The sequence below is a fragment of the Halichoerus grypus genome, chromosome 4 (genome assembly GCF_964656455.1).
Source record: "Halichoerus grypus chromosome 4, mHalGry1.hap1.1, whole genome shotgun sequence".
Lineage (NCBI taxonomy): Eukaryota > Metazoa > Chordata > Mammalia > Carnivora > Phocidae > Halichoerus > Halichoerus grypus.
In genome coordinates this window covers 37,534,269-37,550,015 of record NC_135715.1, presented here as the reverse complement: position 1 = coordinate 37,550,015, position 15,747 = coordinate 37,534,269, and positions in this window count along the sequence as shown.

Sequence of the window (15,747 nt, the reverse complement as noted above, 5' to 3'; positions counted from 1 at the left end):
AAATATTTAGAGAGTGTCCAGATCTCCAATACTAAGAGAGAAAAGGCAGAGGATTATGATCATGTAGGGTGAAATTCTGACTAGAAAAAATAATGTAAAATAGATTTTCACAAAACCAGAAAATAAAAATCCACTTAGAATTTTATTAATATCCTCCCCATTAGATATTATCAGTTTTCAGTTTCTGGCACAGTGTGGCTGCTGATAGATATTCCCTGAATGAATGGGTGCATGAATAAATACAGGCATACAAAAACACTTTACTTCCTCTATTGGCAAATTAAATCCATCAGAATTGTATATTTTATATATTATTTTTAACAAAATTCTTGAATGTATAATTCATTTTCAGTAGATACATGTTTAAATTTATAATATTTAAAACATTATTTTGATAAATTATTTTCTTATCCTCATTTGTGATTCACTATACTGTTTTATATTTCAAGTTTAGATATATAGATAGAATCAGTTTATGCTAACATTTCACTGACAACATTGCTATAAGATAGGTTGGTAGCAAATAAAAAAACCTAAAATATAATACTGTATATCAAATTACCTGTGTACCTGTAAGGAAATATAAATTCCAAGTTGGCACACTTAATTATACTTAGAGAAAATGCATATGTTTTATTATCCAACAAAATGCAGGCGCCATATTTGTACTTCATGTCTTTTTATATCATCCATATATCCCCAAACTACTGAATTGTTTTCTTAAATCTGATCCAAAGTAAAAGTATTTTCATATAAATGTAAAAAGAAGTGAGTCCTTTGAAGTTGGATAATTCCAGAGGAAGTGTTTTCTGTAAGAAAAATTTGATTATCAGTTAATTCTTATAAAGCAATTTAATTGAAAATTATTTCTAACCTGCCCTTGAGAAAAGTGAATATATTTTGAAAGTCCACACAAGAGATAAATGTCCCAGAATGTATTAGTTATTGTTATGCATTTTGGATTATGAACTCATGTTAAAAACAAGATTAATTATGCATTTAGTAAAAACTTCATTATAAATAGCAGGAATCATTTTATGATGTAATACTCCTTTTAATTACAGTTTTCTAAATTTTTAAAACACAATGCAATTAAACTATAGTGCAAAACAACAAAAGCAACTTAAGTCCTCTTTTAGGTACAGGCAATATGATTTAGTTAAGGAGAGAATGAATTTTATCTGATTATTCCCAGTCATGTGAAAAGTTATTATTATAAAACTCTGATAAAATATATAAATAAGTATTCAGATGACTCTGATGTTTGGTAATTCACATTGGTTTCATTCAGATGAAAAGCAGCTAATCAATGAGTTATATTTAGTGAACCAGAAAATGTATGCATCATTTCAAACATAAATCTTTTTTAAGTACATTTGATTTTAAAGAGTATGCAGTTTATATATTTTTCTATATTGCTAATTAAACAAGGAGGCCATTAGACTGAGATTGCTCAAAGTGCCCTATCTGCCCATGTAAGCAAACCAAAATTTAAGCCTATAAATGCTTCAAGGCATGTACACATACATACCTAAGGACAACCAATCACAAATAGCCAATTAAGATTTAAGCTATAACCAATCAAATAATTTTATTTGTTTGCTGTGTTATTTTCTCTATATGTCTTTCCTCTAGCTCTTGTGGGTTGAATACTCCTAACCACTTCTGGTTTGGTGTTGTTCTGTTGGAATAAATAAATGCTTAAGTAAACTCTTAAAATTTTTAATATGCTTCAGTTTATCTTTTAACAATATATCGTACGTACAAATACACAAAAATTCACATGAGTGAATATGCATGGATCAAAGGAAAAAATAAGATATATAGTGAGTTATGTCAGCAAAATGGCAGAAGAGGAACCCCCAGCCTTAGTTTCCCATAGAAACATAGATTTAACAAATCTGTAGACCAAATTACCTTATGAGAAGCCTAGAATCTAGTCAAGAAGTGTCAGTCTCCAGACAAGCACAAGCCTGAGAATAGCTGCATTGAAATGAGTGAAGAGAGCAATTTCACTTTATCATGCCAGTCCCTATAGCAAGTGCTGAAGGAACTGGCATAGTTTTGTGACTTGGACACCTAAGAACAAAGGAAAAGGGAGAGCAGCTTGGTGTAGTCCAGCAAACCTCTGACTGGGACCACCAGGAAAAGGTACGTAACTGGAGTTTCTCTTATGTAAGGGATGGAGAAGAGTGAAATACACCTTTAAAGCCCTGGGCTTTCAGTGAACTGTTTCTCCTCATTCAGAGTGCTGATGGAACTGGCACTGTTTGGTGGGGGTAGCTAAGAACAAAGGAAAAAGAGTGGGTGGCTTGCTGTTTGAAAGTTCCCAGAATCTCTAGTCAGAATCTCTTCACAGATTGGTGAAGGTCTTCCCTGTTGATACCAGTCCAGAAAGACTAAGAGAGATGGATCTTTCTTCAAATGCCTAGACACCTATACAAAGCTATCATGAATTGGATAATCTAGAAGAAATGGATAAATTCCTAGAAATATACAACTTATCAAGACTGAATCGTGAAGAAATAGAAAATCTGACAAAAATAGACAAGTGGAACCACATCAAACTAAAAAGCTTATGCACAGCAAAGGAAACAACAAAATGAAAGGGCAGTATACAGAATGGGATAAAATATTTGCAAATCATACCTCTGATAAGGTGTTAACATGAAAAATACATGAAAAGGAACTCATACAAGTCAAGAGCAAAGAAGATCACCTGATTAAAAATGGGCAAAATACTTGAATAAAAATTTCTCCAAATAAGATATATGAATAACCAAATGCTATATGAAAAGATCCTAAATATCACTAATCCTTGGGGAAATGCAAATCAAAACCATATCTCTTCACACCTGTTAGGATGGCTGTTATAAAAATAAACAAAACATAACAAGTGTTGATGCAGATGTGGAGAAATTAGAATGCTTGTACACTTTTGGTGGGAATGTAAAATGGTGCAGCCACTATGGAATACAGTATGGAGTTTTCCTCAAGAAATTAAACATAGAATGACCCAGAAATCCTTCTTTTGGCATATATGCAGAAAAACTGAAATTAGGATCTTGAAGAAGTATCTGCACACCCATGTTCATAGCATTATTCACAATAGCCAAGATGTGTAAACAACTATTATTCATCATCAACAGAGGAATCAATAAAGAAAATTTGTTATATACGTACAATGGAATATTATTCAGCCTTAAAAAAAAGAAGGAAAGCCTGCCATTGGCAATGGCATGGATGAACCTGGAGGACATGCTAAGTGATATAAGCCATTCACAAAAGGACAAATACTGCATGATTCCACTTATGTGAGGTATCTAAAATAGTCAAATCATAGGAACAGTAAAATGTGATTTCCAGGGACTGGAGGGAGGGGAAAATGGGCGGTGCTGTTGAACCTCGTCTTGGTTATGCAAGATGAGTAAATTCTAGAGATCTGCTGTACAACATTGAGCCTATAGTTAATAATACTGTACTGTACACTTAAAATTTTGTAAGAGAACAGATCTCACGTTAAGTGTTTTTATTACATTAAAAAAAATCTCAACAGGGTTGAGGTGGAGAAACTTGATCAAAAGTATTTCATCCAGTGCAGCCTATTTTCATAACACAGTGTGAAATCGTATTTGAAACCATTCTTTCTTTACATTCTTGCATCAGCATCAATCTATGGGGATCTGGTCAGTGATTTTTGGTTTACTTTGTCTCCTAACTTTCCTGATTTTGTTATGACACGTAATCCTTCGAGTCAGTTGTAAAGAAAATTTGAAAATTCAATTAAGATGTCACTTTTTGGAATGGGTGTTTATTCTTTGTGGGTAGGTAATGTCTAACTATGCTGTCTACTGCCATTTATTTTTTTTTCCCTTTCTGTGTGATTATTTTGTGTTTAAGTGCAATTTTTAAATTTTTATAGAATAGATGGTTTATTAAAACTATAAGGAACATAATAAAAAGATATATATAACTATTCCTACACCATTAATCAGATTATTTTAGTACTATCATCCAAAAACTAATTTACAATGTGATGTTTCTATGCCTGTCTAATAAAATACATGATGAGATATACTTAACATTCACTGCATGAATGCTGTGATGTCTCTTGAGAAGATTTTGAAGCCAGATTGTCTTGACTCAGTCAGAGAACACTTAGTGTCATCTAAGAAGAAGGGCAATTTGGGGATTATAATGGTGCCTATCATCAGTCTAATTGGATTTTCAGCTTGATCTCCATTTGATTCATGCAAGACTCCTGAAAGGATAAAGGTGGAAGAGCAGGAAAAAAGAAAAAGAAAACACTGAAGTATCATTTCACTAATCTCTATAAAATATTAGGCAGAAAGGAATAATTTTGAGCACCTGTCACAATATACAATAAAAAGGAAAAATATTTTTTTAATTTCGAAGGTTTTTTTTTTTCAGTTTACTTTACATGACAACAGGACACTAATCAAACATACCTTCAAACATTAGCAGACATTTTACTTCAGTAAATTGCAAAATAAAAGAAAAAAAGTTTATTATGCATTTGTATGGGTCCTCAAATTTATCACATCTTAATAAAATTTTTCTGCCTTGGTTATAAATCTTGCAACTAAAATTGTGCTCTGTATTTGTCCCAAATTTATGATTAATTAGATATATTTTCTAATATTTTTCTGACTCTTTTTCCTGTGTATTCCTTTTAACATGTGTTAATCAATTAAAGTTGCAAATGAAAGAGCTATTTTAAGGATGATGCTTAAGAGGATCCAATTTACAATGCATGTCATTTCTCAGTGCCATTTTTATCACTTCGGTGGCACACAAAGTTTTTTATATAATTCATAGTCAGAATATATCCAATAGATACAATGGAGAAAGAAAAACCAACATTAGTCTGGAAATGGGAAAATGGAGATTATACCCAGGAAGACCCAATAATTTTGGTTTCAAATTGGTAAAATGTTCTGAGAATATGCAACACGGTGAACAAAAATAAATACAGTGTCAAGAATAAATGCTGCTTGCCTATCATCATCAGATACCTTCGTTAGAAATCTAGGAATCCAATAGCATTAAACATTTCAAAAATAACTTGTTTTCAAAACAAATTTTTAAAAATGCAATAACATTGCATTTGCTAATTTTTTAATTGAAGTACAGTTGACTTACAATGTTATATTAGTTTCAGGTGAACAAGATAGTGATTCAACTGTTCTATACATTACTCAGTGCTCACTATGACAAATGTATTTACCATCTGTCATAATTAAACATTATAATATTATTGACTAGAGGGTATAATGTTAAGCAAAATAAATTAGAGAAAGACAAATACCATATGATTTCACTTGTGGAATCTAAAAAAACAAAACAAACAGAGACAGAATCATAAATACAGATAATAAACTGATGGTTGCCAGAAGCGGGGTGGGGGGGAAGTTGGTGGAATGGGCAGAAGAGAAGAAGGGGATTTAGAGGTACAAACTTCCATTTATAAAATAAATAAGTCATGGGATAAAAAGTACAGCTTTTACTTAATGTTTGTTAACTCTTTTCTCTCATGTAACTAGATTTACATGCCCAACCAAATCATTCTTAACAGTTTATATTTTTTTTTAATCAGAATTCAGGGGTTATTACAGTGGTATTTATTCCATAACTAATAGAGATGCTGAATAATAAAAGATAAATTATGGCATGTCACAATGTGCATGTCAAAGGAAAATATGCAAATATTTTGTTTTCCTTTATAAGAAATAATTATTGATGTTATATTTTTGGATATGAACAAAAAGTATTTTATCTTAATTTTTCTGGAAAATAATAATTGATGTATTTGTATCACCTGACAAACCTCACTGAATTAGTTTTAGTGTACAGAGGAAGAAGTAAAAGCAAGGAGAAAGAGACCAGATGCCCAGAAAAGAAAAATAATCGGTGCCACTAAGTAAAATGTAGATTGTAGAAAACACTTTGAAGAATTATCATCATTACCATTACTATTTCTACAGTTACAAAACATTCAAAAATGTTAAGGGTCTTACCAAAGAGTATACATATAAGAGAGTCAGAGACTGAACGCAAGCTTTTTGGTCACTTTCCAGTGACCATTGTATGATTCTGCCTCTTATTTCTTTGCTTGGTGCACTTTTGGTAAGGCATGCTACATGTATCTGAACCTCACATCTCAGGAGATGCAGAATAGAAAACGCAAATTACATAATACAATTTTCCCTTCTAGGGATTTACTTTATGAGGGTAAATGGTAGTTTCACTTTCTCAGATGCTAAGTAGGGGCTTTATATATAGTTTAATATAATATGAGATAATGACACACAGTCAATTATGGTATGATATAAATGTTAATAGTTTAGCCATTAATGTTTTATTAAATGATAATAAAAACCACGAGATATGAGAAATACAAGTTATTTGTAACTAAAGAGTGTATTTCCCTTGTGCCCCTTTTATCAGTTAAAATTGTTGTAGCGGGCGCCTGGGTGGCTCAGTTGGTTAAGCGACTGCCTTCGGCTCAGGTCATGATCCTGGAGTCCCTGGATCGAGTCCCACATCAGGCTCCCTGCTCGACAGGGAGTCTGCTTCTCCCTCTGACCCTCCCCCCTCTCATGTGCTCTCTCTTTCATTCTCTCTCTCTCAAATAAATAAATAAAATCTTTAAAAAAATAAAAAATAAATAAATAAATAAATAAATAAAATTGTTGTAGCTTACAACTTTTCCCCTTTGCTTTGGGTTATTTGTAAGCACTTCTTTTGCAGTGATTAAAGTGCTAGTTATTAGTGAATCCATTAAGGAAAAAGTGACTAATTATCAGCATTAACAGTAGAGATTATGGGAAGGACAATGTGTTTCATTGTGAATGCAGAAAACCACTGTGTTAAAGCTGTAATCTAAAATAATGAATGAATGTAACATGTAATAGATAACCAAAAATATTCATAGAGAAGAAACACAGGCTATTATCTATGAAAACAATAAAGAAATTAGAGAGGAAAAACTGAAAAAAGGGTTTTAATTATCCTGTTCACTCTTGGATGGCTGCTAGAGAACAGATATGAGCTAGAATAGCCTGCCTCTCACATCTCATCCCCTGACATTGCTTACATACTGTATCATCTCCCAGTACAGAGTCATTTGTTTGCTGCCTCCCTCTTCTTCCTCTATCTGCCCAAAGAAGTTTTATTAATTCTTTAGTGTAGAATTCAAAAGGTTTATTTTAATAAGCATCCCTAACACTCTAATTCATTATTTCTACTGAAATATATGCATCATAATACTTATTATATACTCTATTGTAACTATTAAACTATCTTTGTCATAAAACTTTCCTTGAGATCAGAAACACTGTATTGTAAACCAATATATCCCCAGGATCTAGCATAATACTAGCTATTTAGTAAAGATTTAGTAGTTAAAAAATAAATATTTGCCATATTTAATGGCATTTGATATTAAGTTGATGTTCTGATTTGTATAGAAATACAATTTGATATTGGAGAAAGGTTTAAAAATAAAACTATTACTATTAGTGATAAAAAATAGCTAAAGATGGGGCACCTCAGTGGCTCAGTCAGTTAAGAGTCTGCCTTTAGCTCAGGTCATGATCTCATGTCCCTGGGATAGAACCCCGTGTTGGGCTCCCTGCTCAGCGGGGAGTCTGCTTCTCCCTCTCTCTCTGCCTGCCACTCCCCCTGCTTGTTTTCTCTCTCTCTCTGCAAATAAATAAATAAAATATTTAAAAAACTAGCTAAAGACATGCAATGTTGTAAACATATAATAAAATACTGCCTAGAAATGTGTGTAGTATATTTAGAGCTAGAGAAATAAACATAGAAAAAATCACTTGACCAAACACTGAAAGATCTGGGTAAGATAATTATTTGAAAATAAAATAAACATTTCAAATCATTAAAAAAAATATAAAGAATACTGGAAGAATTTATTAGAAAGAGTACTTCTTTGAGTCCAAGGTAAACTTATATAAGAATGTCTCTACCAACTGTGTTGAAAATACAATTCCTGGAACAAGCATGGAGAATACTAGAGGTTATTTAAATAAAACAGTGAGATAATTAACTGCTGAAAGAGGGGATGCTAATTAGGGGTTAAATTCTTTATGTGTTTTGGAGGTAGAGCCAACAGCATATCCTGACAAATGCAGTGTAAGGTGTGAGAGAGAGAGAAAAAAAAAAACTCTCACAACTTCAGGGGTTTGGGCCTGATAACTGTAAGCATGGATTTGCCATGAAGTTAGATGTGCAAGAACGTGAAACGAATAATTTTGAAGTGGAGGGCTGATGATGTCAGACGATGGGTAGAAATGATAGTGGGCATCTCTTGGAATCTTCTATTTAATTTTCTTGGGGAAGTAGGAAACAAAGTTGTCCCTTGTGAGTAGAGTAGAGGAGGAAGTGATGGAGGTTTGGAGACAGAGAAGAGGAGAGTGTGAGATAGTTTTCAAATAGAGAAGAATGGAATACAGAAGTGAATTATGGACTCAGTGTCCACAGTCATGCAGTTAAAGAGAGAACAGATAGGTTGGCTCTTTTTCTCTGTTCACATGTAACTCAATAATAGAGTCAGAGTAGCCTAAGATTGGATGTAACTAAAATTGTGATTTTACCCAGCAGTTATGACAAGGGATGTGATGGTGTTTAGAAAGGGATTATTATAAACAATGACCAGAAAGAAAGAAGTTATCAAAGAGGGGAGAGACAGCGAAAAATGTAATTATCAATGCATGGAAGTCCTATGTATCAAAAATTTTGTTGGTGTTTAGGCACTCGAGGTTATAATCTGGAGTCAGAGAAGATGTAACAATTTAATATGCAGCAATTTTAAATCTGTCAATCTATGCTAATTCTTAAAAATGATTATCCTTCACAAGAGCTTCTCAGCAATACATTAATAATGAAATGAATACTTATAAAATCTCTTACAAATAAATAAGTAAATTATAAAATACTTATAAAATTTCTTTTATAATTGTATTTGTGAATGTACCTAGGCTTGCTCACATATTTGATGAAAGTGGGGCATGAAGAGGAAGGAATTGTGCATGTTGATCTCCCCATTTCTGAGATTTCATGTTCTCATGCAACATGTAGGTGATGAATCAGCTCTCTCCCTTTTAAAAGGGGTAATTTGTTGAGGCAGTGAAATAAAATATTTTATTTAAAATCAAACAAAAATTAATAGCCTTGCATAGACACAAGAAAAGTAAAAATTTCCTATTCTTTATCCATTCAGAATAAAGAAGATAAACCATATTATATGGAGGACAGCACTTCTTTTAAGTTAAAGGTCACAATTTACTCAACAGACAAGGGAATTTCATCTTCCTCAAAATTCGTTTTTTAAGCTTAGAGACCATGGAGAGCTATGATTCATGTTGCCACAGTAGAGTGGCTTGTGATGTATTTGAATTTCAACAATATGTTTTAGAACTAATCCAGAAAAGTAAGTTACAAACCTTGAAGTCAGATTGAAAACAGCTGTCATATGGGGGGAAAAAATCAAAGCTGTGAGGGGGAAAAAAATAAAATCTCTGCTACATCATAATTAAATGCTACAATGCAACCTAATTAGCTTTTACTGAATCCAGTGTATGCTGCTCCACAGACTTTATAAACGGAAAACCTGTTTTTAAAAAATGAGTCTCGTATCTAAGTCATGGATTCTGAAGTTACTATTAATCAGCTTAATTTTGGTAACAAAAATATTTCTTCTATTTTGCTCAATCTGAAAAACCAAATAAAGTGAAAAAAAAATCGTTTTAGTGTAAGTTTTTGAAACTTCTAAACCATCTGAGAGGGAGGGAAAAGCCAAAGAAAAGATCTGTAAAACTCAATGTAAATTTTATAATATTTCCTTGCTGTAACATTTAAAATGTTTTCTCTGAATAACAAAACACTGATTCATGTTGATCTAAAGACTAAGGAAATAACTTCCATCGCATTACTACAAGTCCAGATGGTGGGCTTGAATGATGGCGGATTCATTAACTACATGATGGCTTTCGGATTCCAGGATCTTTCTGTATATTCACTTACTATCCTTAACCTTGACTTTACCTCAGATTTATGGAAAGATGTCTGCAGCCATTCCAGGCATTATATCTAGGCATTACAGTATTCAGAGAAAGAAGAGAAATGGCCTCTCCCCATAGTGCCCTCTTAGAAGTGCTGAAATTTTTCCAGGATCTTCCTAGAAGCCTCATGTATCTGATGGCACATTTCTGAGCCAGTTGTTAGCAAGAATATGTAGAGTGTTCTTAGACCAGAGGTTCTCACCTGGGCGTGATTTTGCCCTTGAGAGGACACTGGACAGTATCTGGAGACATTTTTTGGTTATCACAATTACGGCAGCACTACTGGCATCGAGTGAGTAGAAGCCAGGAATACTGCTAAACAACCTATACTACGTACCTGACAGCCCCCCACAACAAAGAATTGTTCAGATCACATTGTCAGTAGTACTAAGCTTGAAAGACCCTGTCTTAGAATAATCAGGCCTACCCGTGGAGCTAGGGTTAACATCAGCTTCCAGAAAGGCACATGAATGAGTGAGGGAAGAATCTATACACAAAGGAAATTATAGTTATCTTAGAAATAAATCTGCATAGTGAGGCCTGAGAGACAACAATGCCACTACCCTCACCTAGTAGTAACAGGCGCAATTACACAGTCATATATTTACCTTCCAGTAGCAATAAGGCTTTCTACCTTCAGAAATCTGATTGAAGGTGTCATGATGGCTGACCTCAAGATATTTTACTTATGGCTAGCTGATGGCCTGATGGATGTGCCATAAAAATGATATTCAAATATATTTAAAAGACCATGAAAAATACAGTATTTTCTTCATAACTCTAATAAAATTTTGGCAACTGGGAACATACTAATAATTTTCTTTTTCATTTTATAGCACAGCAATACTTTAAAATAGAAAACCGTGTGTATTCATGTGTATGTATGTATGAACTTAAAAGAAAATCATTTTTCTTTTGAAAGAGCCTGGGGTGTGAACTTCTTGAGGAGATGGGCCATTCTTTTTTTTTTTTTTTTTTTTAGATTTTATTTATTTGACAGAGACACAGCGAGAGAGGGAACACAAGCAGGGGTAGTGGGAGAGGGAGAAGCAGGCTTCCCAAGGAGCAGGGAGCCCGATGTGGGGCTTGATCCCAGGACCTGGGATCATGACCTGAGCCGAAGGCAGACGCTTAACGACTGAGCCACCCAGGCACCCCAAGGGCCATTCTTATTTTTAACCCACCTACCATTTTTCACAGATTTTGTATGCTTTTCATAAGATATTAAATAATTGTTTTTTTAGAAAGAAGATTTGAAATATTTTATATTCACTTTGTTTTAAATAGAATGGTAGGTAATACATCTAAGATTGAGAAAAACATTTCATTAATACAATATGCAATGATGTTTATCAAGTGAAGTCAAAGTACTTTTTCTAGAATTGAGACTATTTTTGTTCTAGCTTTATTCTAGCTTTTATCAGAGATTAAATGACATTACAGACATACCTTGGAGATAATGTGAGTTTAGGTTTTGACCACGACAATAAAGCAAATATCTCAATAAAACCAATGCAAATGAATTTTTTGGTTTCCCCGTGCATATAAAAGTTTTAGGTTCACGTTATATCACAGTAGTTTTTTTTTTTTCTAAAGATTTTATTTATTTGAGAGAGAGAGAGAGAGCATGAGTGGGGGGAGGGGCAGAGGGAGAAGCAGACACCCCACTGAGGAGGGAGCCTTAGACGGGGCTCGATCCCAGAACCCTGATACCATGACCCACGCCGAGGGCAGATGCTTAACCAACTGAGCCACCCAGGTGCCCCTATACCGTAGTTTATTATGTATGCTATAGCATTACATTTAAAAAACCAGTGTACATACCTTAATTAATATCTGTTGCTAAAAAATGCTAAGCATCATCAGACCTTTTGGTGAATCATAATCTTTTTGCTGGTAGAGGGTTTTGCCTGGATGTGATGGCTGCTGATTGATCAAGGTGGTATTTTCTGAGGGTTGAGGTGGCTGTGGCAGTTTCTTAAATTAAGACAACAAATGAGGTTTACCTCATCCATTGATTCTTCCTTTCATGCACAATTTCTCTGTAGCATACAAAGCTGTTTGAGAGTATTTTACCCACATTAGAACTTCTTTCAAAACTAGAGCCAGCACTTTCAAAACCTGCCACTGCTTTATCAACCAAGTTTATGTAACATTCTAAATCCTTTGTTGTCATTACAGCAATCTTAACAGTATCTTCACCAGGAGTAGATTCCATCACAAGAAACCATTTTCTCTGCTCATCCATAAGAAGCAAATCTTCAGCTGTTAAAGTTTTGTCATGAGATACAGTGATTCAGTCACATCTTCAGGCTTCCCTTCTAATTCTAGTTCTCTTGCTATTTCTACCACATCTGCTATTACTTCCTCTGCTGAAGTCTTCAACACCTCACAGTTATCCATAAGAGTTGAAATCAACTTCTTCAAACTTGTATTAGTACTGATATTTTAACCTCTTCCCATGAATCACAGATGTTCTAAAAGGCATCTAGAATGGTGAATCCTTTCCAGAAGTTTTTCAACTTACTTTGCTTAGATCCAGTAGTGGAATCCCTATCTATGGCAGTTATATATAGCCTTATGAAATGTATTTCTTAAGTAATAAGACTTGAAAGTAAAAATTATTCCTTGATCCATGGGCTGCAGAATGGATGTTAAGTTAGCAGGTTTGAAAACATTAATCTCATTGTATATCTCCATCAGAGCCTTGGGTGACCAGGTGCATTGTCCATAAGCAGTAATATTTTGAGATGAATCTTTCTTCCCCCCCTGAAGACTAGTTTTCAACAGTGGCTTAAATTATTTATTAAGCCATGTTGTAAACAGAAGTGCTGTCATCCAGGCTTCGTTGTTCAATTTATGGAGCACAAGCAGAGTAGATTTAGCATAATTCTTAAGGGTCCTCAGAATTTTAGAATGGTAAATGAACATTGGCTTCAACTTAAAGTCACCAGATGCATTAGACCTTAACAAGAGAGTCAGCAGCCTGTCCTTTGAAGCTTTGAAGCCAGGCATTAACGTCTCCCCTGAGTGAAAGTCCTAGATGGCATCTTCTTCCGATGGAAGGCTGTTTCTTCTACATTGGAAATCTGTTGTTTAGTGTCTCCACCTTCATTAATTATCTTGGCTAGATCTTCTGGATAACTTGCTGTAGTTCCTAAATCAGCACTTGCTGGTTCACCTTGCATTTCTATGTTATGAGGGTGGCTTCTTTCCTTAAATCTCCTGAATCAACCTCTGCTAACTTCAAACTTTTCTTTTGCAGCTTCCCCACCTCTCTCAGTCTTCATAGAATTGCTTGGAGTAGGCTTTCGCTTAAGGGAATGTTGTGGCTGGTTTGATCTTCTATGCAGACCGTTGAAACTTTCTCCATATCAGCAATTAGGTTGTTTTGATTTCTTATCATTTTTGTGTTCACTAGAGTAGCACTTTTAATTTCCTTCAAGAACTTTTCCTTTGCATTCATAACTTTACTATTTGGTGCAGAAGACCTGGGTTTCAGCCTGTCCCCACTTTTGACATGCCTTTCTCACTAAGCTTAATCATTTTAGCTTTTGATTTAAAGTGAGAAACATGCAACTCTTTCTTTTATTTTCTTTTACTTGAACACCTAGAAGCCATTATAGAGTTATTAATCGGCCTAATTGCAAAATTGTTGTGTCTTAAGGAATAAGGGAGGAGAACGCAAGAGACAAGGAAATGGCCAGTCAGTGGAGCAGTCAGAACACGCACATTTATCAGTTCAGTTTGCCATCTTATGTGGGCATGGTTTATGGCAGTCCAAAACAATTACGATAGTAACATCAAAGATTACTGATCACAGATTACCATAACAAATATAATGTTGAAAATTTTTGAAACGTTGTGAAAATTACGAGAATGTGAGACAGAGACATGAAGTGAGCAAATACTGTTGGGAAAATAGCGCCAGTAAACTTGCTTGACATAGGGTTGCCACAAACCTTCAATTTGTAAAGAAACACAGTATCTGTGAATTGCAATAAAGCGAAGTGCAGTAAAACAATGTATACCTGTGTAGAACTCCAAAGTCAGCAGAACACTTTAACACTCAAGAGAAAACTGTGGCTCGGAGAGATTAATTTTTTTTTCTAGATCTCACCACTAGACTAATCAAGACAAAAATTATAATCTCAGAGATGATATCTCATATCCTGCTGCTTAAATTTTCTAGTTATCTCTTTGGAATACAAGGTAGGATGTAGGAAAATAAGAGCTGGAGAGAAAGAAATTTGCACAACATTTTACATTTGAGATTTCTTGATGATGGATATGTGCAAAGGAATGCTCTTAGTTCTTAACGATGCCAGTGACAGTAGGTTTTGCAGAACTAACAAAACAACGACAATAAATTATGTGGAACATTTCCTAGAGTCCACTAGCAAATTTAGCAATCATACCTCCCCAGATTGCTGTTAAGATATGAAATTATTATTTTTACATGACAGGTAAATAACCCGTTTCCTTTAATTAGACTAGATTAAGAGAAGTGAAATGCTTTTGAAAATAGCAGTGGAATGGAATGGTGTCTTTCATCAAGAGCAGAATCATGTTAATGTCTTATGCTGTCTAGTTACCATGACAAATAGGTTGTGGTACATGCACACTTTAATTATTAACACTGAAATCTGCTGAAATTGAAGTATTGCTCTTAGTAAGAGCTATTACTGCTGAAATGACCCATTTAATAGTGACCCATAGTATCAAAGTATGGATTTAAATTGGTAATTAATAACAGTCCATTTCTGAAAATGTTAACACAGGAGTTCAATAAAAATGCTAACTAGGTCTAAATACCACAGACAGTGTATTGACATATTAATATGTATTACTTATGTTAAATGCTTTGTAGATTTAGGTATAAAACAAGATGATAACAGTAAAAGTATTTCTTTCTTAACTAGTGTCCAAGGAATCAGTTAGTAAACTTAGTGGATTGGTTCACTTTTAGTTTTTAGTTCCAAAATTCTTTATACAAGAATTTCTTTTATCATATTCTACAGATGTGAAATGATTAAATAAATGGAAGTGAAAAAATTAAATGCAACAGCATGACACTGAGGGAGAATTTTGGAGTAATGAATGGTAGCTGTGTTCATTTTATGATTCACTTGTTCCAAGTCCCATATAACAATTAGCTGCCCCATGCCTACCCTTTTCATTTTATGCCTTATCAAAAGGAAAATATAAAGCTCCATAAGGTGCCATATATCAATTATATTGGAAATAACATTTTAAATGAAATATTGGTAGAAATAAAAAATGAAGCAAATTTTAAAAATTAAACTTACCTAAGGCAGCATGATTATTTCTAGTCACTAATATGTGATTGGAATGCATTAATTGATATTTGGTGTGATCTACTTAAATTGGCTTATCTTAAGCTGATATTAAAATGGAATTATGTTTTCTGAATATATTGATCGACAGCATCCTAAATATGTTAGAAAAGGTTAAAAGAAAAGAATATGTAGTTTATAATTTTTTAAAAGGTAATTTAAAAACTGCAACTTCCACCTGAGAATAAATGTTTATTATATTATTTTAACTATGGTAAATCTAAAAATATGTTTAATAATACCATTCATCTTCACTTAAGTTTTTAAATTTAAATAAAAATTGCAGA